This window comes from Vulpes lagopus, chromosome 19 (genome assembly GCF_018345385.1).
Source record: "Vulpes lagopus strain Blue_001 chromosome 19, ASM1834538v1, whole genome shotgun sequence".
NCBI classification, from domain to species: Eukaryota; Metazoa; Chordata; class Mammalia; order Carnivora; family Canidae; genus Vulpes; species Vulpes lagopus.
Genome location: NC_054842.1, coordinates 39,782,649 through 39,798,219, shown reverse-complemented (window position 1 = coordinate 39,798,219; position 15,571 = coordinate 39,782,649). Strand labels below are relative to the sequence as shown.

The 15,571-nt window shown below is 35.3% G+C and overlaps 1 protein-coding gene across 1 annotated transcript in view; it reads left to right on the top strand.

Moving 5' to 3' along the window:
- SLC9A9 (solute carrier family 9 member A9) overlaps positions 1–15,571 on the top strand; it is a 494,822-nt gene that overhangs the window by 240,906 nt on the left and 238,345 nt on the right. The gene's annotated exons all lie outside the window — the stretch shown is intronic.

The following is a 15,571-nucleotide window of genomic DNA, read 5'->3' as shown; positions in this document are numbered from 1 at the left end:
ATGCCTGCCCATGGAGGTGGTTCTGAGAGGAATAGAAATAGAAATGGTTTTCTCCATTTCTCTTTGCCTTTCGTCTTCTTCCTTCTCCTGCATCCATGTCCTGAGTATCTACTTTTGTTGTAGTTAGTTAGCTTTGGCCATCCACAGCCTAGTCCCAGCCTGGTGACATTTCTCTCACCTTGTCCCAGGTACACACTGCCCAGCTCTTGACAGGAGGTGCCACTCTCTTTCCTGCTATGCTTGTCCCTAACTTCTGCCAGGACCACCAGTCCCCATGAAAGAGTTTCGTCTATGGCCCCTACTACCCTGCCCCCACTACTGACATCCAGAAGGGCAAAGATTTAAGCATTGGGGGGAGGGGGGTCAACCTATTGTTAGATCTTAGAGGGTCTTGCATCTTGAATGTCATCCGAAACAATTTGACTTTTATTTGATAGACAGTAAGGACCCAGGTAAAGTTGGTAAGCAATGACATGACTACATCTGTATTTTAGAAAGATAAGATGGAAGATGGACTAAAGCAGGTAGTCTACCGGATTGTCTTTATTATATGAGAGCTGATATAATTCTGAGGCAGTACTGCCAAACACATACTGTGTGGCACCAAGACAACTAGTCAATTAAATGAAAAAAAAAAAAATTAACCTAATCTAGTTACTTCAGCTTTGTGATAATGTTTTCTGTGAAGGAGAGCAACCCATAAATCACATTTTAATGACAATGTTCAACGTACATGTGATAATGTTTTCTGACTTTTATTCTCCTGAAGCAATAGAAAATTCTAACCTTAAAACAAACACACATTGTCAAGCTTTGTTACCTGTCAATTAAACATTTTAGCCATATGTTGGAACTTATTATATACTCCAATACGGCTAATGCATTTAGATAAAATTATAGTTTGTTAATCTTATGATAAAGCCTAGAAAAAAGCAGCTGGAACACCTTTCACACTATCCATAAAAAAATGGTTAAAAAAGGCAATATTTAAATCTATGAAAGAGAATTACAGGTGCTGAATTTGTTATTAAACTATCTTATCACTGTTCTCTATATGCTTGTGGATTTGTATAAAATCACACGGCGGTAGTTTCAGAATTAGAATATAAAAACCTACTTTAAAATAAGAAAATATCACCTCAAATAATCCTGATCCTTATTACCAGGAGGATCTGCTTTTAAATGAATACGACAGTTATCTATGCACATGTCCACGGTTCTCCACGGGGGCCCAAGCTCCGCCCCAACCAGAAATTTGATATATATTTCAACACATAAAATAACATATACTTTGCCCTGTGACTTCCTTTTATGCCTTGCTAAGTTCAAGATCCTTACAATGGCTGCCAACTCCTAATATTTCAAAGACTGTCTACATTAATATCTTTCAAAGCCCCAGACCCTGGCAAGGAAGAAAAATTGTTTTTGAATCTGCTTCAAGAATTAATATTAGAGAATAGGAGGTTTTCCTCTCAGCAAATTGAAGCTGAATAAATTGTTCTCTGTCTCCTTAGAAATGGAATTGATTGCTGGAGGTGAGTGCTGCTGCGAGGAGGCAGGGTGCAATGCTAGGGAGGGAGATGTGCGGGCTGAGAGGGGCCTTTGTTCTCTTAAAATTATTGGCAGGTCTGTTTCTTTAAACCTGGTGTGGATGCTAAAATACAGGAAGTAAGTATATTAGCTTGGAGTTACATTAAAGACAACTGGAATTGCTGGGCAATTACTGCCTCTTTTCTTTTATTACTGCATGCCCACAGAGCAGCCTGCTCCTAAGTCTTCCTGGGCGGCCACTCGTCCTCGCTGCTGTGACACAAGTGAATTGAAACAGTCCTGTGCAGAGTTGCTTTTGGCTTTTTCCCTTGGAACAAGAGAACAAACCCAAGAGACTTTGCTTTGTGGTGCTCCTGGCATCTGCTTTGCCTACTCCCTACCCCAAACAAGCAGGGATTTGTGGTTTGAGGGTTTGGTGTAGTTCACCCTGTGGATTTAAAACACCCATCAGAGCTACCTGCCAAAAGGTTTCGGTGATGGCCATGACTTCATTATTTTTTCCTATTTATAACAACAACACAATCCTTGCACAAAATTAGTAAATATAAAACAGAATAATGAGACTAAAAGAAATCCTTCTACCTAAAAGCAACTGTTGTAATTACTAATATTTTGGCATTTTTTCCTTCCATCTTTCTTAGCTATTTTAATTTAGTCAAGAATAAAACTGCATGTGTATGATTTTGTTTGCATCTTGCATGGTCTACCTGACAATTATAAGCTCAGCATTTCCCATCAGTTCTAATTCTTTTCTTTTTTTCTTTCTTTCTTTCTTTCTTTCTTTCTTTCTTTCTTTCTTTCTTTCTTTGTCATGACTGGCCGAACAGATATATCTAGATACCATCAACTTTTCTTTTCTTACAATCTGTGGATTTTATCATTTCATGCTTTCTTATTTATATATCAATTTAAATCAGATTCCACAACAACTGATCTGTACTATCTGAATGAGAAGGTATGTTTTAAAGGGGTAAACTATTTCTTGGTACTCACAGGCACAGCAAGATGTTCTAAGGCTGGGTTGAGATTTGAATGCTAATTCCTAGAGTAAATGAAGAAATGATTCCCCAGGAGACTGACAGAGCAAAGAGAAGATTGTGGGAAGATTTAGAAGATAAGATTTATATACTACTCCAGGATTCTATAGAAAATATCTATCAATAAGCTGCTAGAGTCAGAGTCCTTGCTTGTCATTTACTTGCTGTGAGATCTTGAATACATTAACCCCCCTGAGCCACAGAGGCCTCATCTGCAAAATGGGAGAAATAAAACTTATCTCACACAGGGGTACTGTGTAGCATATAATTGGTGCTTGCTGGAGCTCTGTCCTTAGCATTCAAAAGAGGTCTTTTCATAGTGAATCCATGTTAGTTTAAGTAAATAGTTTATAAAAATTTTAAAAATGACATTTCCAAAAGCCTTAAAAATGCGAGCACCGGTTCCTAAATTAACTGCATCCTCTTTTGGCCAGCATTTTTAAAAGCAGATAGCCCATATCCTGCCTCGACTGACAATTTCTTTTGACATTGGTATGACATTCAGGGTATTTGTTCATCTTCAAGTAGGGAGGTAGATTCTTAAGAGATCTAATTCCATGAATTGGTCATGATGGTGGGCACTCTAGAAAGACCGTACATTTAGTATAGATACAATTCTGGGGCCTTATTTCAAAATATATGTGCATAAAATGAATTTAGCTCTGTCAAACATTTTCAAAACAGCTACTGACATGTAAAGAAACAACACACTCAACACACATTCTTCCCTGCTTATTAAAACTGATCTACTCTCTTCTCTTTCTATGCATTCTGCAACCCACCCTTCCTTGACGGAGACAACTGAGGCCATAAGTAGAATAGGGACTCTGTTAACCTTGATCCTCCATCTCATTTCAGCCTCTTTCCTTTCCCTTTCCTGTGTCAGCATAGACTTGGGTCATCCTCTCACGCCTTTGTATTCTCAACCTCTCAATCCCTTCTAGCTATTTCTCCTCAGCACAGTTGTTCATTGTAGGCAATGGATACATTCTTCAAAACTCCTCTTCACTCGGTTTCTCTGAGACAATCCTTTTCTGATCCGCCTACTTTCTGGTCTTCCCTTCTCAGTCTTCCATCTGCTCTGCTATAGCATCAAAGTCTACATTCAGAAAGGACACCAAAATCATGTCTTTTCAGCAAACCAAAAAAACATAACATTACCATTAAAATTCAGTGCTTGACTTGGGTTAAAGAGACACCTATATTCAACTCTTTCTTCTTTTTATATAGCTTATGTGGCAGAACTAAAAATAAATGTGTGCCATCAATATTTCATTCCATCTCATTGCCTTCTTAACTTAGTTATACACAATGTTGTCATTTGGCATATACAAATATGCTAGACATCGAGAGGATTACAGAAAAATAAAATGATAGCAGTTACCCTTCATTGAGCCCCTCAGGTTTGCCAGACTATATATGTAACAGCTCCTAAGAGGTACAAATTATGAGAAGGGGTAATTACTGGGGTTAGCTTTGACTTTTGATAAAATTAAAAACAGTTTTTAAAGCCTGCTCATTTGTTTTTCTAAAAGCTAAGAAAAATATGAGTTCCTCAAAATTTTAGAGTTTTGTAAAAGGTAAAAACAAGACACCCCTATCTATACTTTTCTATACTCTTATCTATATTTTTCATTTCAATTTACAAATCATGTTTTCCTACCTTACAAAATCATGTAACTTGAAAGCAAAGATAAGCATTATTTTCTGAAAAATATGAAAATATATTCAGAAAAGACTAGCCTTTTGCCAGCCATTCCTAAGACCTCTGGACTAGGGATTTCTACATAGTTCAGGAGGTGCTGAGCTGTGTCTCCATGATGGCTTGTTAGTTATTGCCATTTTCTCTTTTACTGTCCTTGGAATTCTGGGACTAAGAGAGACCCTGTTATGTAGCCCCTATATGCAAATAAGCAATGATTGGAAAACAAGTGAAATCTGAGCAGGCTTAACAGATACATGAAAAAATGCTCAACATCACTCATCATCAGGGAAATACAAATCAAAACCAAAATGAGATACCACCTCACACCAATCAGAATGACTAAAATTAGCAAGACAGGAAATGACAAATGTTGGCGAGGATGCAGAGAAAGGGGAATCCTCTTACACTGTTGGTGGGAATGCAAACTGGTACAACCACTCTGGAAAACAGTGTGGAGGTTCCTCAATAAGTTAAATAAGAGAGCTACCCTATGACCCAGCAGTTGCACTACCAGGTATCTACCCCAAAGATACAAATGTAATAATCTGAAGAGGCACATACACCCCAGTGTTTACATTGACATGGATAGAACTGAAGGATATTATGCTGAGCTAAATAAATAAATCAGAAAAAGACAACTATCAAACATTTTCACTCATATGTGGAATATGAGAAATAAAACAGAGGATCATAGGGGAAGGGAGCGAAAATTGAATGGAAAAATATCAGAAAGGGAGGCAGACCATGAGAGACTCTTAACTATAGGAAACAAACTGAGGGTTGCTGGAGGGGAGGTGGGGGAGGATGGGGTAATTGAGTGATGGGCTTTAAGGAAGGCATGTGATATGATGAGCACTGGGTGTTATATGTAACTGATGAATTATTGAACTCTACATCTAAAACTAATGATGTGCTTATATGTCAGCTAACTGAATTTAAATAAAAAATAAAAAGAAAACCTTTCTATCTTCATGAAGAAGATGTTAGTTTAAAAAAAAAAGAAAGAAAGAAATCTGAGCAGGCCTAATGAGAATCAGGAGGTATGTGTGTAATGAGAGTCAGGCTGTAGTCCTAAATGAGAAACTAAACAGACTCTGTCTCTTTTTTCTATTACCGTTTCTGTATTTTTCAGGGCAATGTTTTAGGGTGTTTTAACAAAAATTTTAAGCATATTTCCACCTATACTTTCTTACATCATTATAGACTTCTAATATAGTGAATATAATGGCATGAAGTGGCATTGTATAATAACATAGGAAGATACATGGGGCAGTGATAAAGTAGCATGCGGAAGTCCTTGGAAGATCTGGTTGTTTCTGTGCCACCTCAAAGGTGCTCAGTCTCTCCTGATTTGGGGAGCTTGTCATATTTGGTAGGAATAGTAGGTGCTTCGGGTCTTTCTCCTAAGTAAGAGAAGACAAGAAGGGATGATATATGATGACTCAAATGAATTGACAATACAATGTGGAGGTAAAGTTTGTGGCTATTTTCAAAATCAATGGAAAAGAAGGCTGGGGTCAATTAAATGCCTGCCATGGCTGTAGAAGGAAGAAGTTATAGTGCCCACAGTAGGTCTTGGGCATTTCTACATAACAAGACTATAAATCCTATTAGTTCTTTGAAGATAAGAACTGTATTTTACTCTTATTGTATCCCTGAGTGGGTAGGATAGTCTTAACACAAGATAACAGTCAATCAATATTTGGAAATAAATGGTAATTGAATTAAAAGGATAGAAATAATGACCTTAAACTGTTTTTAAGTTTGATTTATGGACAAGATTTGGCTAGTAAGTAGCTCCTAAATGAGAGTCACTATCTCTACAATATCTCAGAAAACATTGATAGGCTCTGGGTGGGGAAAGATTTATTTCCAGAGAAATTTAACAATTGAGCTTACCCTTATAAGAGTTTGTGGCTTACGTTTATATTACCAGTGATATTCAAAAGACCCAGACTTAAAAATTAACTTAGAACCCCATCTCAAATTGGAAATATCTTTGGAACAACTGGCAAAAACAAAGATAAAGCATCTTTAGGAGGCTACCCTCCAGGCCAAGGCCATGAAGGTGTCATCTTTGTTAAAGTTCCACCAACATTAGTTCACAGTTCAAAATTAAAAATACACAAGGAAACAAACCACCATGAAACATAGCGGAGATAGCAAACAACAGAGTTAGACACCAGGATTTTCATATAATGACCAGTTAAAGATTATAAAATATTTCTTTTAAATAATTAAAGATAAGAAAAGTGGAAATAAAAATATAAGAAAGGAACATAGATTATTAAGATAAGGTGCAAACAGATTAAAGGATTTAAATTCTCATACGAAAATATTAACAGTAATTCACGTTATACAAAATATATGTGTTGTATTAGAATGTATAACTTCCAACCCAGTGGAGGAATAAGGAATAAAAAAAAAATAAGTCAACCAATAAAAAAGAAAACAGGAAATGGGAGCAATAACAACAAAATCCTAAAGCATAGAAAGGCAGGGTAATTTGAAAGTAGATAGGAAAATTAATTCAATTATATTAATAGTAAACAAAACTGTAAATTGGCTAAACTCATGAATTAAATAGGAGAGGCTGGGTTGCCTGGGTGGCTCAGTGGTTGAGTGTCTACCTTTGGCTCAGGGTATAATCCTGGGATCTGGGATTGAGTCCCCCATTGGGCTCCCTGTGGGGAGCCTCTTCTCCCTCTGCCTATGTCTCTGCTTTTCTCTCTTTGTCTCTCATAAATAAATAAATAAAATCTTTTAAAAAAATAAAAGGGAGAGGCTGCCAGATTTAACTTTTTTAAATTTATCAAATATAATATACACAGAGGAAAATACATATAATTGCACAGCTTGCTGAATTTTCATAAACTGAAAACTATGTAAACAGTACCCAGGCCAAGAAACATTATTAGCACCTTATAAGCCTCTCTCATATCCCTTTCAGCCACCTCCCTGCTCTCCCCCAATAGAATAATCACTATCTTGACTCTAACAGCATAGATTTCAGCCTCCTTCCTATTCTTCCCAAATAGAATAACCACTGTCTTGACTCTAACAGCATAGATTTTTTTTAGTTCAGATTACATTAAAGATGTAAATATGAAAGACAAAACTCAAAGTTTTCAGAAGACAGTTTATATGATCTCAGAGTCTGCAAAGACTTCTAAAGCACAAAAATATATAAAGGAAAAGATTAATCAGTTTGACTACACTAACGGACTTTGTTCATCAGAAGGCATCATAAAAATAATAAAAAGTCTAGTCACAGACAAGAGAAAATATTTGCAATTTGATAAATAACTGCCAAAGGATTGGTATCTAGAATATATAAAGAATTCCTACAAGCCAATAAGAAAAAGATAAACTACTCATTATTTTGAAAAACAAAGATATTAATAAGTACTTTTTTCATACAAGAGGAAATCTTAATAGCCATCAATATACCCACAAAATGTTCAACATTCCTTCTATTCACATAGGGAATTCAAATTAAAATGGCAATTACCAGATTGAGGATAAAATGAAATATGTGGTATAGTGGTTAAAAGCACAGACTCTGGAGTCACACTAGCTGGGTTCAAATCCCATATCCACATACCAGTTGTATGCTCTTGGGCAAATTACAGCATTTCTTCAGGCTTTGGTATCCTCATTTATAAAATGAAGCTAATAATTCTTTCTATCTCATGGAGGCATTAACCTTATTAAGAGCCTTCTAAGTCTTCCATTTGTTTTGGCCAAAATCTTGCATCACCTTTGACTCTATCTTTGATCCTTCAGCAAATCTTCTGACTTCTACTTTCAAAATAAATGCAGAATTTTATTGCCACCACTTTGGTCCAGGTTCACCATCATCTCCCGCCTGGACTATTACAATGATCTTCTAATTAGCTTTTCTACTTTAGCACTGATCCCTGTAGGCTATTTGCAACACAGCAGCCATAATCATGGTGTTAAAGCATAATCGGACCATGTCACTCTATTCCTTCAACCCCTCCAGTGCTTTCCCATCTTCTCCAGTAAAAGCCAGAATCCTCTCTGAGTCCTGCCAGTTCCCAGATTGCCTAGCTTCTAGCTTTCAGTCTGATCTCCCTTCCACTCTGCTTTTCTGCTCCAGCCATACTGGATTCCTGGGTATTCTTCAGAGCCTTTGGTTGCTGCTTGCTATAATGGGAATGCTCCTCTTCCAGGTGTCTACCTGGCTTGGGTCTTCACTTTTCTTTAATGTTTTTACTTAAAAGCCTTTTCTCAGTGATGGCTTCATTGGACACTACCCAAAATTTCAACACACACCTTGATATTTTAAATCTCTCTGTATTTTTTTTTTACTTTTGCTCTTATCACCAATATACTAGATATATTTTAGTTATTTATCTTGTTTGGTATCTCTCTCCTCTACAGGATTTATATTCCAAAAGGCAAGGATTTTTGCCAGCTTTGTTCATTATTGCATCTTTAGGACCTAGAACAGTGTCTGGCACATCATAGGCCCTCAATACCTGAAGAAATAAATGAATAATGAATATCAAATTTGGCAAGAGTATGGAGCAACTGGAACATTTACACACTGCTGGTCAGTGTGTAAATTTGAGCAACAGTGAGAAATAACTTGACAGTATCCAGTAAAGCTAAAGGTGAATGTACCTTATGACCCTGCAGTTCCACTTCTGGTAGATACTCTCTAGTTAAATGCTTCATATATACATCAAGAGACAGATACAAGAATAGTCAAAACTCCACTAGTTGTAATAATAAAGGATTGGAAATTTCATTAACAGAATAACATTTCGTTTTCTCTCTTATATTGCATGGAAAATGAATGAATCAGAACTATGGCAAAACAAATGAGTCTCAAGAACAAAATATTAAGCAATATATGCAACATGATTTCATTTATATAGATTCGAGAAAAAAACAACCAAATAATATATGTTCAGAGAAACTAAGATATAAAACAAAAGCATAAAGAAAATCAAGGCGATAAAGTACACAAATTTTAGGATAGTGATCACCACAGAAGCAGAAAGGAAGGGACGGGATTACAAAGGAGCACAGAGTAACTTTGAAATGTAATGTTATGTTCTTTCTCTTCAACTGTATGGGCGGTATATAGATATGTGTTATATTATTTATATTTCATAGTTATAAGTATTACATAATGTCTACTCAATATATAATAAAAATAAGGTTAAACAAAACTCCAAAGAAAATAAAAGAAATGTTTAAATAAATGGATGTTTATTGAACACCAATTCCAATGGTTAGTAAACATGAGAAATTGCTCAGTATTAATCAGGGGCTACAAATTAAAATAATAATAAGATAATATCAATGAGATTGACAATTTTTTTAAGTTGATCGGATTGGGTGTTCAGGAGGTTTCAGAGAAACAGATATTCCAATAAATTGCTCCTGAAAAGGTAAAATGATATACTTATTTAGAGGACAGTTTTATAGTATCTGTTAAATTAATGAGGTATAAACCTACAACCAATAAATTTTCAGAACAATGCCTTTTTTTCTTCAGTATATTATTTAAATAATACCATTTTTTGAAAAACATATACAAAAATAATATTTTGTGAGTATATATATACATATATTTTAAGATTTTATTTATTCATGAGAGACACAGAGAGAGAGGCAGAGACCCAGGCAGAGAGAGAAATAGGCTCCATGCAGGGAGCCCGATGTGGGACTCGATCCCGGGTCTCCAGGATCGTGCCCTGGGCTGAAGGCAGCACTAAACCACTGAGCCACCCAGGCTGCTCAGGCCCAGATTGTTTCATAGTGAGTTCTATCTAATTTGTAAGGAATCAATCACCTGATTTTATACAAAACTTTCAAGAAAAAAATATGGAGGAATGCTCTCCCAAATTATTTCATGAAACTATTATAATACTCTTAAAATCAAAACTTGTCAGCAGCAGTAATAAAAATAAAATGTATATGCCAGTCTCACTTATGAATATAGATCCAAAGTTTATGAACAAAATATTATCAAATATTTTGATAATTTATCAGTGTAAAATACATTATGACTGAACTGGGTTTATCATAGGAATGCAAGGATACTCTAATATTAGAATATTGTAAGTATAATTTACCATGTTAACCAATGAAAAAAATATCTCAGTAGATATAGAAAAAGCATTGATATGAAAGGTTCAACTTATAGATTATAAAAATTCTTGGCAAAGTATAGAAGAGGACATCCTATACCTGAGAGAAAATATCCATAGTAAAAATCCATAGACAACATTATACATGATGGTGAACATTTAGGAGTATAATCCCTTTTAAATCACTTAAGATTCTACTTTTGATATATTTTGATTGTTTTCCATGTTTTTTTAGGCAGTGAACATCCTTATGTGAATCTATGTATACTTGTCATGTTATTTCTTTAGGATAAATCCAAAAGGTAGAATTGGTCAGATAAAGGTTTTAGATACTATAAATTTTATTCTATTTTCCTAAATTTCCACATTGAAAAGTTGTACAAACTTACAGTGACAGGAAGCACCAGGAATTACACTTTTATCCATTTTATTAATTTAGCAGATACTTGTTGAGCATTATGATATGCTAAGGTCTCTGCTGGGAGTTGATATTCAATGACAAACACCACAAATCGTGGCCAGCGCTCTTCTGGAGCATACAGATTAGTTTTAGGGTCATTTGTATATCTCCTTTAAGAAACTGCTTGTTTATGATTTTACTTCACTTTTCTGAGTAATCAGTTTGACCAGAAGACAAGAATCTAGAATATTCAGAATCTGAAAGATAAGGGGCTCAAAGAGTGATATCTTTTCCATAGAATAACTTTGTTTTCCAAACCAGAAATAGAATGGTGGGAAAGCTCAATTCTACTTAGATGAACAAAAGTATCTGAAAATAGGCTAGTCCCCCCAAATCTGAAATGTATAACTTCCTCACCCATGGAAAGGGGAAGAAGGGCTATATACAGAGAAGCTGAGGGCATAGGCCACAAACTACATCATTTCCCTAGTTTTATCTTGAGCAGGCCATGCAGTACTCCTGATCTGAGCTGTAATTGGACTCAAACCCAAAACCCCTGTAAAGGAGAACCCTCAATATCATTTATCATTCTCAATCTGCAACCTTAACTTTAAAAAATAATACAAAAATTGGGAGCACCTGGGTGGCTCCGTCAGTTAAGTGTCTGACTCTTCGTTTCAGCTCAGGTCCTGATCTTAGGCTGGTGAAATCGAGCCCCATATCAGGCTCCACACTCAGTGCAGAATCTGCTTGAGATTCTTTGCCCCTCTTTCTCCCTCCCTCTTTGCTCTACCTCCTGTTTCTGTTCTCTCTCTCTCTCTCTCTCTCTAAAAAAAATAAAATCTTAAAATAATAATAATAGAAAAATCAGTGCTAATAAGAGCAAACTAGCTTCAGCTGCTGGCTCCTTCCTCTGGAATCAAACCTAGAGAAACTACATAACTGAGAGGAAACATAGATCCAAACAAGTTACAAAAGCTATGGGAACACCTGGAGAGGTCAGCGGTGGTCTTAAAGTGGTATGGAGAATGGTCACACCTGGACAGCAGCCTGAAGCAGGAGTGGGAACAAAAATTCAGTTAGAGATTTTAACTTCTAAATTCACTTCTTTTTCTGATTTTTGGGATGGTCTTTGCCCCCCTCATTTCAACAGTCTAGGGCATCCACTGTAAGTGTCAGTGTTAGCATCTGGACAGTAACGAAGTTGATGAAGGTGCAGGATGACCAGTTGCCCTGCCCTTGGGCATCCTCTTCTCCATCTCTTGTGCCTACACATCCCCAGGCTGATGAAAGATGACTTGAGATATTACCTCTTCCCAGTGTTCCTTTGTTCTAAATCTCTGACATAGGAATCGGTCAGAGTTGTGAACCCAAATCAGTTTTTCTGGGTGATCAAAAATGTGATGATGCTAAGGGCTTTCTCAACCCTGAAGCTAATCCCCTCCCATCTCCTAAAAATCACTAAAGGTACACTCCAGTGTGCATATGGGCCTTTCCTTATAACATTGTCAAACAAGATTGACCCCAGGAAAATATGAGCTCACAGGCAAAAAAACAAAATATACCATGAGTAAAACTACTATAAACAGAGACCAAAATCTAAACATAGGCCACATCAAGTAAAACTACTGGGACAGACTAAGAATTTAAAATGGTCATAATTAGTGTCCTTAAAGAGATAAAGGAGAATATTAGTAACATGAAGCAAGAACAGGAGTTGTAGGAAGAACCAAATGGAAATATCAAATACAAAAAAAAAAAAAAAAGTCTAAATGGAGAAGGAAGAAACACTACTTTTATCCAACACAAAATCAGAACCAGTCAATTAATGGAAAAGTCAGTTAAAGCAAGGAATCATTAAAAAATATAATACAAATAACTCCAACACTTAATTATCACTTATATAAATGCATATTTGCCAATCTTTTGATAAAGAGTCAATGCTTTTTCTTTGACTCTTAGAGTTTTAGGCTGTCTTTCTTGTACAATGCACACTGAAAATATATCTACCAGAACTTCCAGTTTCTATTTCTGTGTCTTTAATTCAGAGCAAGAATTTAAAAACATTGGCAAAGCAATATAAGCCAAGAACCCTTCTATATTTAGATATATATATTTGCAACATTTTACAGTTGTCCTGCTCACTACTAATTTAGTAGCATTTTCAAAGGAATTAAATTTTACCAAGTCTTTTCTACACATTTAATTTAGGTTTTTTTTAAATCAACTATTTCTTTCATATTCATAATCAATCTATATAGTTAAATTATGCAATTACTAATACCAATTTAAAGCAGAAATAAACTGATCTTGGAGCAAGTGGGACTAAACGTTGTTAAGCCTAGAATTCATATGGTGGGCGGAGAAGGGACCTTAACACCCTGGAGAAGAACTCAGTAGCCATCAGCATTCAGCATGCAGAAGGTCAAGGTCATTGTGCTTACAGAAGGAATGGAGGGTTAAACTAGAGAGTGGCAACTGATGAAGAGCTTTTAGTGCACACCTATAGTAGTCTTTCCCTCTATATATGTATATTATGTTTTGTGTATCATCAAATGTTTTATATATTATGTTAAAATACACATATATGGCCCAAGAGAACTTTCTGAAGAATCTTTGTGGATTACTTTGAAGTACCTAAACCATTTGGAACAAGAATAAACTTAGCTCTAAACCACCAAAATAAGTCAAAGCTAAAACTCTCATTCAGATTGATTTATGCATGCATGGTTTTTATGTGAAAATACAACTGCCTTCCCTGAAACAAAAAGAAATGCATTCTCAGTCTGTAATAATTTATAATTTTTTGACATGTCACCTATATTGTCAAGGATGTGCCATAGCTTCAATACAAGGAGGTTTTAAGGAGAGGGGCTTTATAAATCTTACTGAAAAAGAAAGCTCAATGAAGTTAATCAGTGTACAATAAAAGTTTTCTAGAGTTCAGTGAACGTACTGACAATCTACATCCACTACATTTTAACTGTCTATTACAAAGAAATAAGTCAAGCAAACTTAGTTTTTGTCAACTATTGATTTATTGATATTTGCGCCTTCATAAAAATCAGTTGATAGCTGTTCTTCAATTGAATGGCATTATTCAAATGTCATATACTTTTTGTCTTTTATTTTCATTGATTTCTCTGATTTATAAAGACTCACATTCTCCAATTTCTCATCTTGTTCAGCAGAATCAATGTTCTACTCTAAACTTCATTGAATGTCTTTCATTCAATGAAAGCCATCTATTGAATGCCTTTCCATATTCTACTCCAACATAGTTCAAAAGTTGAATTCAAAATCTTCTGCATAATGAAACTGATTTTTAACCCTTAGCTGGTTTTCTTTCCTTTATCAGTCAAATCAATTAAACCTAAAACCATATGGAGAATGATTAAGAGTTTGAAAATTAATGTTTGCATACAATACAATATAAAGTATGTATACTTTATATATATATACATGTACATGAATTAGACATAAATCATATTGAAAGACACAAGAAAAAATCTGTACCTCTTTACCTTCTCAATTCTGAAGTATCTACCCCCATACATTATGCAAAAAAAATGACCCAAAGCAAAAAAAAAAAAAAAAGTTGAGAAGAAAATTTGGTCAGCTTAAATAATTTAAGCAAATGAGTTTAATTAATCTTCAAATTCTTTTCCCTCAAAAGTAGGAAATTGGGGAGGATGGTAAAAGAAAATTTTCTGAAAACTTCTAATTACTGCTGTACCATTACATACAGTAGCATATTCAAAATTAGCTAATTTAGAAAGTCTGTCAAGGGAATTTGAATGTAGTAAGTGCACTAGCATAAATGACAGTGTTTATTAGGAATAATGTAACATGAATCAAAGAAGCTCTTGAAATGTTCAAGCTAGTGATACAACTAAGTGTTATTCCAAATAAACTCTTCAACCCCTGCCTCTAAAATAGGAAAGAAAAAGCCTTTCTCAGTGAATACTCATTTGATACTAGCATTTTGCATTTGTCCTGATGTTCTAATGCATTTCACTCTGAAATAGCTGGTATAAAACAACACTGAATAATGCCCTCAATCCTAAATATTTTAGTCTCTAACACTTTCATCAAGAAAATGGGACAGTCTGGAGAGGTCAGACACAGCTCATGGTGTTTGGAGTTTAATATCCTTTTCTGTATGTTGACAGTGGTAAATCTGCCTGTAGTAAGAGCACATTGTTGTCATTGAGAATGGGGAGATATACACACAACCGTGTCATGGGTGGCTGTCACTCAGATCACTAGCGAGAGCTGGGATATTGGTATGCAACTCAAAGACCTAAAGAAATGACATCATTAGAAATCTTCCCTTTTTTGTGTACGTTCTTCATACTCTCAAGAAAGAATTTAGCATTGGATAATTGCAACGATAAAAAGACACAGGATGAATAAGAAAGGAAATTCATCATAGCTAAATGAAAAAAGTTAAAGAAATGGAATATTAGCCTTTGAAATTTTTTGATAATGTGTGAATTTCATGCCAGTGCCTAATATTAATAGCAATGTTTCGGTCTTTTCATTAAGAGAAATTTTTTTCTTAATGAATTTCTGCACAGAAAATATGTTGTTTCAACCAGGTTTCTTTAGCTAGTGTTTATTGGCAAAATCACAGAGAAACTAATTATGTTATGCCATGACTTTTTTCCCCTAAGGCCAGTAGTATTAGATTTCCTGAGATGATTCTTCTAGAGAACATTGCTTTTAACATAATTCTGATTCTCTAGCC